We start from the raw sequence: 14897 nt of genomic DNA, 5'->3' as shown, positions 1-14897 counted from the left end.
GCTGGACAGTCTCTGTGATTACCGAGTCAAGTATGCAGCTCTAATATTTATAAGAATTAATAATTGTTCAGCTGTACAACCAGTAGTTAGAGTTGAAAGAACAACTTTTTAAGTGAATCGGGTGTCACTACTTTAGTAGTTTTGCTTGGTTTCACCATATTTTTCGCATTCTTGTATGTTTACTGCCTAGAAAACATTGAGTTTCTAAACAAGGTAGATAGATTAAGGCCTCAAGCGAAGAGAATCTATAACATTAAAAGTTTAATGCATCATTACGACTTACGAGCAGTCTAAAAAATGAAACCGCTGTACTAATACTGGAGTTTTATGAAATAGCGACAAATGTGTTTTTTGCTACAATTAATAGTTGCAAATGTACGTTTGTCTTTCTTACTGGATACTTTTTTATTAGGTTTGACATTTTTTTAGAGAATGCACAATTATTTTACCCTTTCAAGTTGCTACTTGCTAGTCTAAGTGATTTTTTTTCAAGTTAACATAGATTGACTGGAACTTTCTACTTGATGCAGGTACACTTTGTTCATTGTGCTCTATCGTATGGGATTTGCTAATAGTCGAAGAGCAGTTTTTTCCTATCAAGGATAGCTTGGATGTTATATTGTAGTTGTTAGCGTTAGAAATGAGACTCCTATGTAGTGGTATAGTTTGGAGAATTGAGACTGTTATTTAATAGTTTGGTTCAAAAAATTGAGATTTATGTATGCAAATTTGATATTTTATTGATTATGGGATTGTTCTTTAGATTGAGTATATATTTCAAAAAAATTAAAAATAACTATTACATTTGACTATTCTAGTGTAAATATGTTTACATATAGTGTTATATTACATATGCTAGTGTTGCTTTATTACAAAAAATGGTGTTACAATAGATAAAACATATTGTTACAATAGGTTGTGGGACCCACATGTGGGGTCCATATTTGCAATCTTTATTGAACCTAATGTATCACTCATTTTGTGTTACATTTGGGCATTATAGTGTTACATTATTTGCCTATTGTAACGTTTTTATCACTGTTACAATAGATCACATAAATGTTACATTAGGGTATCTATTGTAATGCTCGTATACGTAACGCCCCTTGGTGTTACAATAGACCTAATGTAATGTTTTTTGGGCCTATTGTAACACCATTTAGGCATTACAATAGCCCACTTATGGCGTATCGTTTGAAATCAAGCCATATCCCACAGTATAACCCTTGCTGTCATCTCCAAAAGTAATACTTGGGCCAGCTCTTTCCTTGAACTCTCTGAGCAGGGTAGAATCTTCAATCATGTGCCTTGAACAACCACTATCCAGGTACCAAAGATTCTTTCTGTTTCCCTGCACACATCAAAACCAAATCAAGTTGATTTTGGTACCCAAGTTTCTTTGGGTCCTGCCTTGTTAGCTTTCTTCTTTGGTTTCATAGGTTTAATTTCATTTGACTTGGGAACTTCTGATTCATCCTTAGTCATTTGAGTTTGACCTTTGAAACTAGTCATTAGAACAAAATTATCATGCACATTTTGATTAACATGAAAGGGCATGCTATTTGCAAATATGTTATTCCAGTAAGACATGCTAAATGTCATTTGTGGCATACTAAATGTAGCATAATAAGGATTAGGTGCAAATGGCATATTAGCAAATTGTGCATTCATATTCTAAGTAGACATAGCATTCATAGGCATGGTAGGCATGGCAGTCATGTTGGGAAAAGAGGGAGGAACATACACAGGAGTAGGCATGGCAAGTTTGCAATTAACAGACAGGTGATTAACACTACCACACTTAACACATATTTTTCTTGGTACATATTTATCAGGTGTGTAGTTGTTATGCTTTTTAATCCCTACTTTCCCATTTCTATTGTTTTTCTTTTTAGCTTCTGCTTTAACCTCAATCTCTTCTAATCTGTCATTCAATTTTTTCATGGACAGATGACCAACATTAACTTTCTTCTCCTTCTTCACTTGACTTGATTCTCCTAGAACAAAGTTTTTGGAAACTGATCCATATTTCTCATTCAGCTTGGCAAGCTTAGCTTTGCTCACAGGTTTACTCACAGCCGACGGATGTGGCTCTTTGTCACTCGACGGATAATCCTTTTGATTATCCGACGGATGATTCTCATCATCCGTCGAGTCCACATCTGTCAACAATCCTTCAACCAAGTTGGATTCCAGTTTCTCCTTACTCTTTTTTCAGGCTGCATCACAAAAAGACTGAATACCTTGAACTTTAGTGATTTGATCATGGACATCTCTGGATGATTTCCATGCGTTAATCACTTCTTGTTCTCGTTCAAGCTGCTTCTTTAAAATCTCTTCTTTCTTCAAGGACTCAGTTAATTCATCCTTAGCAATCTTACACTTAATTCTCAAATTTTCAAATTTAATAAACTAAGACTCTAGCACATTATTCCTCTCACTTAAAAACAAATTATTTTCTTTAATTTTAGCATTTTCCTTAGTGAGTGACTTAAGTGTAACACACAAGTGATATAATTCTGTGGACATGTCATTGATTGCATCATTACACTCAGCGTTAGATAAATGTGCTAGGTTAGTGGTGATTACCTGATTACTTGAAGAACTTATTTATGTTTCATCAGATTTGGCCATCAGGGCTAGGTTGACATAGCTTGTTTCTTCATCTTCATCCAATCCATCAGCTGCCTAGTCATCTTCTTGTGTAATAAAAGCCCTCTCCTTTTGCTTGAGTAACTCAAAGTATTTCTTTTTATAATCAATAGGCTCAAATTTCTTCTTGCTAGAATCTGACTTTCTACACTCACTGGCAAAATGCCCAGCCAAGCCACATTTGAAACATTTGAATTTGGATTTATACACCATGTTTCTACTTGGCTTGGCTGCTCTAAAGTTCTTTTTGAACTTGAGCTTGGAAAATCTTCTGGAAAGGAATGCTAAATGTTCATCAATATCATCCATATCATCTTGGCTCAAATGATCTTCATTTTCAGCTACCAGCCCTTTGCCCTTGCTTTCACAAACCTTTGATGTAGACTCAACAGCTTCTACCTTCATCTCTTTCTCCTTCTCTAACTCAGCAACCAGTGCTATGGACCCTCCTTTCTTCATTCCTTTCTCCATCCTCTCATCTTGCTCTATTTCAAGCTCATAAGTTTTCAGAATGCCATACAGTCTCTCCAAGGTGAACTCCTTGTAATCCTGAGAATTTCTCAATGAGACTGTCATTGATTTTCACTCCTTTGGAAGAGATCTAAGGAACTTGAGGTTAGAGTCTTTTGTTTGATAGACTCTTCCATGCAACTTCAGAGCATTTAGTAGTTTTTGAAATCTACTAAAAATATCAATGAGAGATTTACTGTCTTCATAATGGAAGTGCTCATATTGCTGAATTAGCAGCTGCATCTTATTTTCCCTTACTTGCTCAGTACCATCACAAATAATCTGGATAGTGTCCCAAACCTCTTTTGCTGTTTTGCAGTTAATGATGTTATCAAACATATCACCATCAACTCCATTGAATAATATATTCATGGCCTTCTTGTCTTTCCTGACTTGCTCAATATCAGGGTCTGACCATTCATGCCTTGGTTTTGGAATAGATGGCTCATTGCCAGTTGCAGCTCTCATTGATACATGATGACCTCTCTCTATGCAATTCACATAGGCCTCATCTTGGGAAAGAAGATGTAGGTGCATCTTCACCTTCCAGTGGTGATAATTGTCTTTGTCCAGAAAAGGAATTTTGACTCCAACATCCTTCTTGTTCATCTTGCTGTTTGTTGTGATCTTTACACTCTTTGTACTTCAAGAGCTTGCTCTGATACCAATCATTATTCCCTAACAATACAATAATAATTACAGAAGGGGGGTTGAATGTAATTCTGGCTACTTTTTCAAGATTTTAAAACAGTTCTAACTCAATAAGTATATAAGTGTTTGATTTGAAAAGTGCGGAATGAAGAGATATATGAATCAAAACACAAAGTAATAAAAACTGTGGCACCCCAAAATCCGGGGTCAGGGATCTCGGTGGCCACACCATCCCAATCACTATAAACCACATACCTTGCATTACAATATATAAATACTCGCACTTTAAGACCCCACACTTATCACACATACACACTTACAGGTTATTGTCTTGGAAACGAACCATTCATTACTAGAGTAGATCAACCACAAAGTGATAATTATTACAACCCAAAAGTATTTAAGTTTTACCGGGGAATAACCTTTAAGTAAGGCTAGTTCATCGGCCAAATATACTTTTCTTATTTATTACCTTACATAAGTCATACTTATAAATAAGCCGAACTAAAAACAACTGAAAACCAATCCAGCTTATTCGGACTACCTGTGGTACAACACCAAACAACCTACGGAATAGCTGGCCATTTCCTACCCATTTCCTGGCTGTGGTTCTCATGGTAGGCATCTTGATTCACTGTTGTGTTGTGTCAATTTAACAAAACAAGTGTGAGCTATAATGCCCAGCATAAAAATGTATAGTATAATTATGTTTTATTCGAAAATAGTTTTCCTTGGTGATACACACCTTCTTATGAAAATAATTCTTTAGTGGATTTTATTATCCTGCAAATACCTTAATAGTAAACCCAGCACCTAGGCTTGAGTTACGGTATTGCATCACAATTCTAATTAGAAGAATAGGACATTCACCGGAGCCACCGTATACGATGATCAGTCGTACTACGGAAATAGTAACTTTTTCTACATGTAGATGGACGATTCCCTTTTATTATTGGTTATCACCCTGGCCGCATTTGGGCCTTTTCTGTGTCCGTCCCTCTCAGGTACACACTTCGTGTCTATCCCTCTCAAGACACGATTTTGCGTCCATCCCTCTCAGGTACGCATACTCCACATGTTCATCAGTATATAAGATACCTTCTCATGTGGTAGTAAATTGGTAGTCTCCCCAGTCCACGAAGTACTGGAGTCTACCCCTCCTTGTCCTTGTAAGAATCTCATCATCAATCTGGAACTTATATTGTTCCCCAAGCATATTGCTTGTTGATAGGTACACTTTGATTTGTACATATGTATATGTACTTCCGAGAATTTTCGGAGGAAGTACTAGGGATGTGAGTTGACCGTTGTCAACATATTTGTTCTATAAAGGGGAGTTTCTTTTGAAACTATAACCCAAATATTTAAAATAAGTCGAGATAATATTCTCCGACGATCTGAAATTATTCGAATGATTTTCTGAAAATCAGAAAGTATTTTGAATCAGGTTCTATGATTTTTTAAATCATAATTAAACCATTAAATAACTAATGCTTAATAATCAAATATTAATTGTTGAATAATTAAACCTCAAATAATTATACTCTTAAAAGAATATTTGAAATAATATTCCTCAACTAATTTATGTTTAAGTAATTTAATAATCTTTAATATTTAATCGAGTCTTATAACGACTCGTGTATTTTTTTTAAAAATTATTTAAATATGTAATTGTGAAAGTGTTAAATAAATAAAGTATGTGTATAGTTTTTGTCAGCTCGATGTTGTTTTATTATTATTTATGTGTGATTTATGGTGTACAAGGTGGTTCGTGTAGTTAATTATTGAGTATATTGAATTATTTACACTTTTAAAAGTGAACTTAGTGCAAATTTATTTGCATAAATATTTGGAATGTCTCTAAAATTGTTTTTGTGATTTTACAATTACAATATTTATTTTTGGGATTTTATAAAATTTAGAAATCAATATTTTATTAATTATTTAACCCTGTGTGATTTTCTGATTATATTTACTTGTAAAATCTGTATTTAATTCCAGAATTCCTCAAAAAATTATGAAACTCATATTTATTTAAGTTGGGAATAATCCGGAAATTTTAAAATTATTTTGGGGATTTTTGAGATTAATTTCACCCGCGCGTTGATTCGTTTATTTGTTAAAAGCGGGTATAAATTGCATTTTAAAAATTATTCTAAAATTTCGAAAGTTACGTTTTTAGTTACTTCGGGATATTTATAACATTTCAAGACTATTTTTGTGATTTTATGAATTTATTTTAAGTGTAGCTTGGTTCGTTAATCATTAAATGCGAGTACTAGAAGTGTTTCAAAAATACTTTAAAAATCATGAAAATTCTATTTTGTTAGTTTCGGGATTTTTAGGAATTTTTAAAATTTGTTTGGCAATTTTACGGCTTAATTTTTTACAAGTTTATCCGATAAAAGCGAATTGCGGGTCATAAATTGGGTCGCAATCAGATAAGGAACACGTGTCAAATAATTGGACACGTGTTAGACAAAGCAGAAGTACACGACTCCCCCTCCCTGTTCTTTTATTCCCGATCAAAACAATCTCTCTCTCTCGATTTGTTTTTCTCTCTCTACAGTCTCTCTCTCTTGCGTTTCTCTTCTTCTCTTCTCTGTCCCGATTCCTCCTACTGTTTCCTGGTGGTTCCGTCGCCGGATTTATTCCGGTGCTCCCCTGTTCTGTTCGTCTTTTTCTTTTTCCAGCCGCGGTACCTTGTTCTGATTCCGTCTGCTTAATTGGTGTATATATATACGTGTTTGTGCGTGTATATCTTAGTTAAGTGGAGAGTCTTTGCTTGTGTTCTTCTTACCGCATGTGGTTTCATTTTTTTTCCAGCCGTTTTCCGGCCTGTCCTGTTACAGTGCTCGTTTGGTGTTATTTGTGCGCGTGGGCGCGTGGTGTAGTCTGTTACTTGGGTTGGCTTGTTACTGATATTGTTATTTTATTAAATCTGCATGATTTAGTTGATAATCATTTCGTGATGTAAAATGAATTTTGTGGAATTATAAAAAAATTAATCGGCGAAATTCGCGTCGAAAGCCCAAAGTAACGGGTACCCGCGAATTTTACCGCCGTTGGCGATGAGCCTCAGCGAGCCGACGGTGGACCGTGATGATACGTTCTGAGTCCTAAACTTATAAAATAAATAAAATAGTTCGTATAATTATTTTCGGAACGAAAACTACTATTTAGTTTTAAAAGTCATATTGAGCCGTGAATTGCGGATTATGAACTGTAATGATGAGATTGTTTGATTGGTTGATTGTTGTGATTGACGTCGAATTGCTTCGACGGGTTAGTCCGATAAATAAAGGAAGTGTTGCCCGATTTCCGGGAAATTGAACTACGGAAACACGGGAGCATATCCAGTAGTTATCGGGACATCGAATGAATATATATGTATATATACTTATACTTTATATGAACTTGATTGTATGTTGTGTTGAAACGTTCTGTCCAAAACTCAATAACCCTAATTTCGTAAAATGACGAGTATACGTATTTTCTGAAAATAAACACCGGATCGATTTCGAGAATGTGAACCCTAATTGTTTTCTGTGATATTCTAATATAAATAATTATGAATCGGGTTTGAATATCGTTGGGTAAGAATTAGTATCGAGGATATGTCAAGCATACCTAGACGTCTAACGTAGGGTATTTCGACCTTGTAGATTATAATCGGGAACCTGAAAGTGGATGATGGACTAAAAATAACATAGTAGTCAGTCAACGAGCTCAGTAGAGTTTCAACAGAAAGACCTGAGTGTCAAAGTCGAATCCAATGGGATCTAGTGGTTGGACGTTAGAACCTGAGCAGCAAAGTCGGCTCAGAGTTGATCAGTAATAGTTGTAAAGCCTTGTAAGGCAAGTATTTCTGAACTTTTCTTCAAGATATATTACCAATGTTTTCGAACTGTTTCATAACATGTTACTATTATTAAACATAACTCCTGTTTTATAATGCATATGCTTCAAACTATTTACCCTTAAACCCTGATTCTTTCTTGATCTTGAGCCGTAAGCCTTATTCTTTGCAAACCGTCCTTTGTTGATTCTCAGACACCAAACCATACAAATATAATACTACTCTTCAAAGATATAATTATTAAACACCAAACACTGAAAGAGAATGATTTGAAAATACAGAAACTTTTATACTCCAACCATTCTTAATAACATCAAAGAACCATATCCTGAAAAATCATTACTAGTTTGATACCTGACCCTTGTACAAACCGAAAACCGTTTCTTATACATACCCTGATATACCCTTGAGATATCCATGAGTTTCCTTACGTTTTTATGCAAATGTTTAACCATCATCGATTATGATCTTGTTTTATTGAATCATATTGTTATCATATTGAACTGCTTTAGGATTGGATAGTTTTTATATATATGTGGACCAGATTCGTGGTCAGACCATACCAATGGTCAAGTAGGCCAGTGTGTGCCTTAGATCCAGTAATTAGAGCAGTGCTGTGTGCTTGCTCGGGGTTAGTGCGTGACTGATCAGCAGCCTAACCTTGGTTTTTAAAAACTTAAAATGAATATCCAGTTCTAATGATTAGTTAAAAAGAAACTTGATTCCTTTGAATCATCTCATTTGATCATTGTTTAACCTCAGTTATCACTATTATGACTTGCTGAGCTAGTTAGCTCACCCTTGCAATTCTTTTATATATTTTACAGTTGAAAAGAATATGGATGATAGTGAAGTTCCTCAGTCCAAAGTGCGGGCTAAGGTTTCAGTTGAGTTGAATCGAGCTAGCAGAAGCGTCATGCGGTATAGAGATAGTCAGATTGTAAGAATGATTTTATAATCATTTGTAAGTTAAATTAGTTGGGATTTGGTACGTTGTAATAAAGGTTATGATTATGGCTTGTTTTCATACTTTAACCTGTTGCGATCCATGGTTATGTGAATCAGGGTCATTGCAATTAATATTTTATGTACAGGTTTATATATTGTGAATGTGTTGTGGACCCCAAACTTCTGACCCGGGTTTGGAGGGCGCCACAAGTCTGAAATAAATATTCACTGAAGAATACTTATCCCATAATAAATGAATAGTAAATAGATATTTATTATTCGAATGATAAAGTATAGTTGAGGGAATATGATCTTTAGAAATTGTTTTAATAAAAGTTCGAGGTGTTTAGTATTTTGTAAGTGGACGTTGAGTCCTTTTAAACCGTACTACTATGGATTTTTAATCATCCTATAATATCACCGGGATGATCACCGGGTTTTTATCTTAAAATCCCGAACGACTCACGGTCTTATACTTATACGTCATGCTTAAAGCGGAATTAAACATTCTACGATACTTACTTATCGTACAACATCGCTATATTATGCGAAAAGTTCAATTACTATGTATCATGGCAAGCATGGTATTTATGTAATGATAATAAAACAATCCTTTCACAACACAATAGTAAATATAGTTGGGTTCGTAAACTTGCTTGGGTATCTCGAGATGGAGGATGCTCTAGGTTCCGCTCGGAAATCTATAATCATAAACACAATTCGTTTCGTTAGGTCCCGTTCTAATTTAAGCCTACCCGCACTCGTGCGCTAATTATTATACACCCTCTCAACTTATATTACCCTTATTATTCCTTTAATTCCTTATTCATATCATGGTCGCTTCCTTTTTCAAAGTATCTTAAGTTCATTTTCATTTTTGTCGTCGGCTCCGCTTATGGATTCTACGGTTTTTAATTAAGCAGTCTCAGCTCCGATATTTTTATAAAATTGAAAATTCATTAATTTCACTTGAAATTTTTATGGAAGTTAGGAAACTCAACATAATACTCTTTATAAAAATTTCATGATTTATGAACATTCTTAAGTCGACTATTTATATTTTCAAAATTCGTAATTTGTAGCAATTTTTGTCGCGTACATCACTTTTAGTAAAACGGCCATAACTTTTGATCCGTAAATCGGAATCAAGAGATTCAAGCGCCTAAACGATCCTTACAAAATTTTCAATCATAATAAAGGGTTATTTTTCAAGAAACTATAGTTTAAATCTTCGGGACTTTCTGCAGAAACTTAAAGTTATGTTTTGTTCGTTTTAACGAGATTACGGTTACGATCGGAGTTTCGTTTATGCCTTAAATCTTTATACTACCACCAATAATCAACATATCATCATCACCACACTAACTCCTCCCAAGAACATCATGTTCTTGAGGCAACAACAATCAACCTTAAATCTACTTAGCTAAACATCAAGATTACAACAATACTCCCACCAAAACTTGGTTTACAACTATATACTAAAAGGATCTTGAACTTAAATCTTAAATAAGGTAGGGTCAAAGATTTATACCTTTCTTGAGATATTGAGATGTGTTCTTGATGATGGTGAAGTCTTGGGAGTGCTTAGTATAGTTTTTGGAACCTAAAATAACCATTAAAATCAAGAAACCAAAGAAGAGTTACTATTCACACTATTCATTATCAACTTTCTTGATTTTATTTCACCCATCAAACCTTGATAAAAAGAGCTCAAAGATTAATCTTACCTTAGTTTGGTTGGTAGGAAGCTTGAGAATTAATGGGAGGATTTATCCATGGCTAGAGCTTGAATTTTTGATTTTGATTTCTTTATTTTAGGGTGAAGGGCCGAATGGAGAAGGTTGGGAGAGAAAGAGAGAGTTTTTGGTGATGCTTCCTTGGTTTCTTCTTGGAAATAAGGCTTGTGATATCTTTTTATTTGATTGTTATTCCTTAGTATCTATCCTGGGATTTGATCTTTTTTGCCAATCTAGGAGACAAATCTAGCTAGCATTGGTAGATTACAAGCTAAGCCACTTGTTTAGCTCTTTAGCTTACTATTTGATAGCCTTGGTTGATCATCCTACACCTTAGCTCACTATTTAATTGTTTACGCGTTCGCTCGGTTGCTTAAACATTTTCGTAATACTTCCTCGTAAATAGTTCACGACGTAATTACTCTCGTATTTATTCCTTATGTTTTGAATTATCATACTTGTATATAAGTCCGTAGGGTTTTAAATTCGTAATTGTATTGTATTTCCCGTAATCTTCGATAATTCATAAATATGGTCATTTTTCAAAGTTCGTTTTCTTCGAAAACTAATAGCGTTTACATACACTCATTTGGTACGTATAATCATAATATCAACTCCGAAACTCATTTTCTCATGCACTACATAGTGTGGGCTAAAAAGTTTTCCCCGCCCGTCAGGGTTACTATTCATTAAACATTTTACAAGGTCTCAAAAATTTGAGTTATTACAATCTTCCCCTCTAACAAGGATTCTGTCCCGGAATCAATTAGAAAATAAGTGGGGATATCTATTCCTCATTGCGTCTTTAAGTTCCCAAGTTGACTCCTCAACATTTTGATTCCTCCACAAGATTCTAACCAGCTTCACAGTCTTGTTCCTTAGCACTTGTTCTTTTTGGTCCATTATCCTTACTGGCTGCTCGATGTAGGTCAGGTCTGGTTATAAATCTACCTGCTCATATTCTATTACGTGTCGTGCATCTGCATGGTACTTCCTTAACATGGACACATGGAACACATTGTGCACTTATTGCAGATTAGGAGGCAAGGCGAGTTCGTAAGCTAGAGGTCCTATTCTCCTCAAAATTTCAAAGGGTCGTATGAATCTGGGACTCAGCTTCCCTTTCTTCCCAAATCTCATCACTCCTTTCCACGGAGATACCTTCAATAGCACTGAATCTCCTACTTCATATTCCCTATCCTTCCTGGTCTGGTCGTCGTACTTCTTTTGTCTGTCCTGAGCTGCTATCAATCTTTTCCTGATGAGTCCCACCATTTCCCTGGTCTATTGGACTAACTCTGGTCCTATTATCTTGTATTCTCCAACTTCATCCCAACATAGGTGAGAGCGACATCTCCTTCCATAAAGAGCTTCATACAGAGGCATTCCTATGCTAGCGTGATAGCTATTGTTGTAAACAAATTCGATCAGGGATAAGTGGTCATTCCAATTTCCTTTACAGTCGATGGCACACACTCGTAGCATATCTTCTAGGGTCTGAATAGTCCTTTCACTCTGTCCATCAGTCTGGGGGTGGTAAGAGGTACCCATGTTTAGTCTGGTGCCTACACATTCCTGGAAGCTTCTCCAAAATCGGGAATTAAACCTTGGGTCTCGATCTGACACTATGGTAACAGGAACGCCGTGTCTCACTACAATTTCCTTTAAGTAAATATCCACCATCTTATCTACGGTGTACCTTTCATTAATTGGTAGGAAGTGTGCGGACTTGGTCAACCTATCTATGATAACCCATATGGCGTCGTGATTTGTCTTTGTCCTTGGTAGGCCTATCACAAAATCCATGGTTATATGCTCCCATTTCCATTCCGGAATTTCCAGGGGTCGTATTAGTCCACTAGGTCGCTGATGTTCATTATTCACTCTCTAGCATGTCAAGCACTTGATGACCCACTCTGCTACTTCTCTCTTCATGTTAGGCCACCAATAATATTCCTTAAGGTCACGGTACATCTTCGTACTTCCTGGGTGGATTGGATATCTGGAGCTGTGCCCTTCGTGCATCAGCTCATCCTTTAACTCTTGCACATTTGGAATCCAAATTCAGGACGCATACCTCATGATCCCTTTCTCGTCCTTCTCGCATCTCACTTCCTCATCGGTCAATGTTCCTCTTTCTTCACTCATCTTCTTTTCCTGACATACTCGTATCTTTTCAGTCAGTTCCGACACTAGCTTAATCTCAAATAATCCTTCTGTTCCTTTACCGGTCGTCCTCGCGTCAATTTCCATCTTCTCAAATTCTTTAATTAATTCCTCAGATGTCATTATCATTTTGAGTCTTTCCTTCCTACTACGGGCGTCAGCCACCACATTGGCTTTACCCGGGTGATATAAAATTTCACAGTCGTAGTCCTTAATCAACTCTAACCATCTCCTCTGTCTCATGTTCAGTTCCTTCTGAGTATAAATATATTTGAGGCTCTTATGATCAGTGTAAATCTCGTACTTCTCACCGTATAGGTAGTGTCTCCAAATCTTCAGGGCAAACACTATGGCTGTTAATTCTAGATCATGCATCGGGTATCTGCTCTTATACTCCTTCAATTGCCGAGAGGCATACGCTATAACTTTGCTGTGCTGCATAAGCACACATCCTAATCCTTTAAGCGATGTGTCGCTGTATATCACAAACTCTCCCTTTCCATCGGGAAGAGCGAGCACTGGTGCTGATACCATCCTCCTTTTCAGTTCCTGAAAGCTTTTCTCATATTTTTCTATCCATACAAACTATTCTATCTTTCGGGTAAGTCTAGTTAGTGGACCGGCTATCTTAGCAAAGTCTTGCACGAATCTTCGGTAATATCCTGCTAAACCCACAAAGCTCCAAACCTCTGTTGGGGTAGTTGGTCTTTTCCAGTTGGACACCGCCTCTATCTTGGCGGGGTCAACTAAAACTCCTTTGCTACTCACCACATGTCCTAAGAACTGAACTTCCCTTAACCAAAACTCGCATTTCGAGAACTTGGCATATAATTTCTCATTCCTCAAGATTTCTAAGACTATCCTCAAATGTTCTGCATGTTGTTGCTCTGTCTTTGAGTAGATTAGAATATCATCTATAAAAACTATCACACATATATCTAGGTATTTTTTGAACACTCTGTTCATCAAAGCCATAAAGGCTGCGGGTGCATTGGTTAGCCCAAACGACATGACTAAGACCTAGTGTGAAAAGCAGTCTTCGGTATATCCTCAGGTTTGATTTTCAACTGGTGATACCCTATCCTCAAATCTATTTTGGAAAAATGCACAGCTCCCTTGAGTTGATCGAATAGGTCATCAATCCTAGGGAGAGGGTACCTATTCTTAATAGTCAGCTTATTCAATTCTCGATGGTCTATGCATAATCTCATATTGCCGTCCCTTTTCTTTACGAATAGTACTGGCGCTCCCCATGGCGACACACTGGGTCTTATCATCCCATTATCTAATAACTCTTGTAGTTGAGAAGCTAGTTCCTTCATCTCAATAGGGGTTAGCCTATAGGGGGCCTTGGATACTGGTGTCATTCCCGGTGCTAATTCTATAGCGAATTCTATTTCTCTGTCGGGTGGCAACCCTGGTAAATTTTCTGGAAATACATCCTCGAATTCATTTACTATGGGTAGGTCCTGTATGTTAGGAACTTCCTTCTTCGTATCCATCACATAAGCTAAATAGGCCTCGTTTTCTTTCTTTAACAATCTTTTTTCCTGTAGCATGGTCAGAGATTTCTGGGTCTGTCGTTGCCCTCTAAACACTACTTCTTTTCCATTTTGCACTCTTATCTTTACCCTCTTCTGTTCACAATCTATTTGCGCTACATTACTGGATAACCAATCCATTCCTAAGATTACATCAAATTCCCCTAACGCAAATGAGATTAGGTCAACTTCGAAGACTCTTCCTTCTAATTTCAACTTGCATTTAGGGTCTACTTAATTTACAGGAATTATTTCTTTGGTTTCTATTTCCACTTGTAATACCTCACGTAAGGGTACGGCGTTAAGTTTTAACCTTTTAGCAAAATCTTGAGATATAAATGACTTGGTTGCTCCAGAATCAAATAGGACATTTGCATGTTCGGAATTTAACAGAAGGGTACCTGCTATCACGTCAGTGTTTCAGACAGCATCCTGAACGGTCATATTGAAGGTCCTAGCAGCTGGGGGTCGGTTGGATGCAGCTCTGCTCATTCCTGAGGCTGGGGGTCTCAATGTCGGGCAATCCTTCCTCATGTGCCCTACTTTTCCACATTTGGAAACATGTCACGCTGGGTTGGTTGCAGTTGTTGGCAAGGTGTCCGGTCTGACCATACTTATAGCATTTCAAAGGGGCTCTCGCCTGGCTACACACTCCAAGGTGTCTCCTCCTACAGGTTTGACACTCCGGTATTGGGGCACGGGGTTGGCTATGAAACGTTGCCCTAGATTGTCCGCCGCCCTGGCCAACATTCTCACTTGGGGCCTTTCTGAATCTGGGGCCTCTCGCAGGTTGGGACACCACTCCCCTGATGAACCTGCTCAGAAGGCTCCTGT

The sequence above is a fragment of the Apium graveolens genome, chromosome 10 (genome assembly GCF_009905375.1).
Source record: "Apium graveolens cultivar Ventura chromosome 10, ASM990537v1, whole genome shotgun sequence".
NCBI classification, from domain to species: Eukaryota; Viridiplantae; Streptophyta; class Magnoliopsida; order Apiales; family Apiaceae; genus Apium; species Apium graveolens.
Note: the sequence above shows the minus strand (reverse complement) of the source record.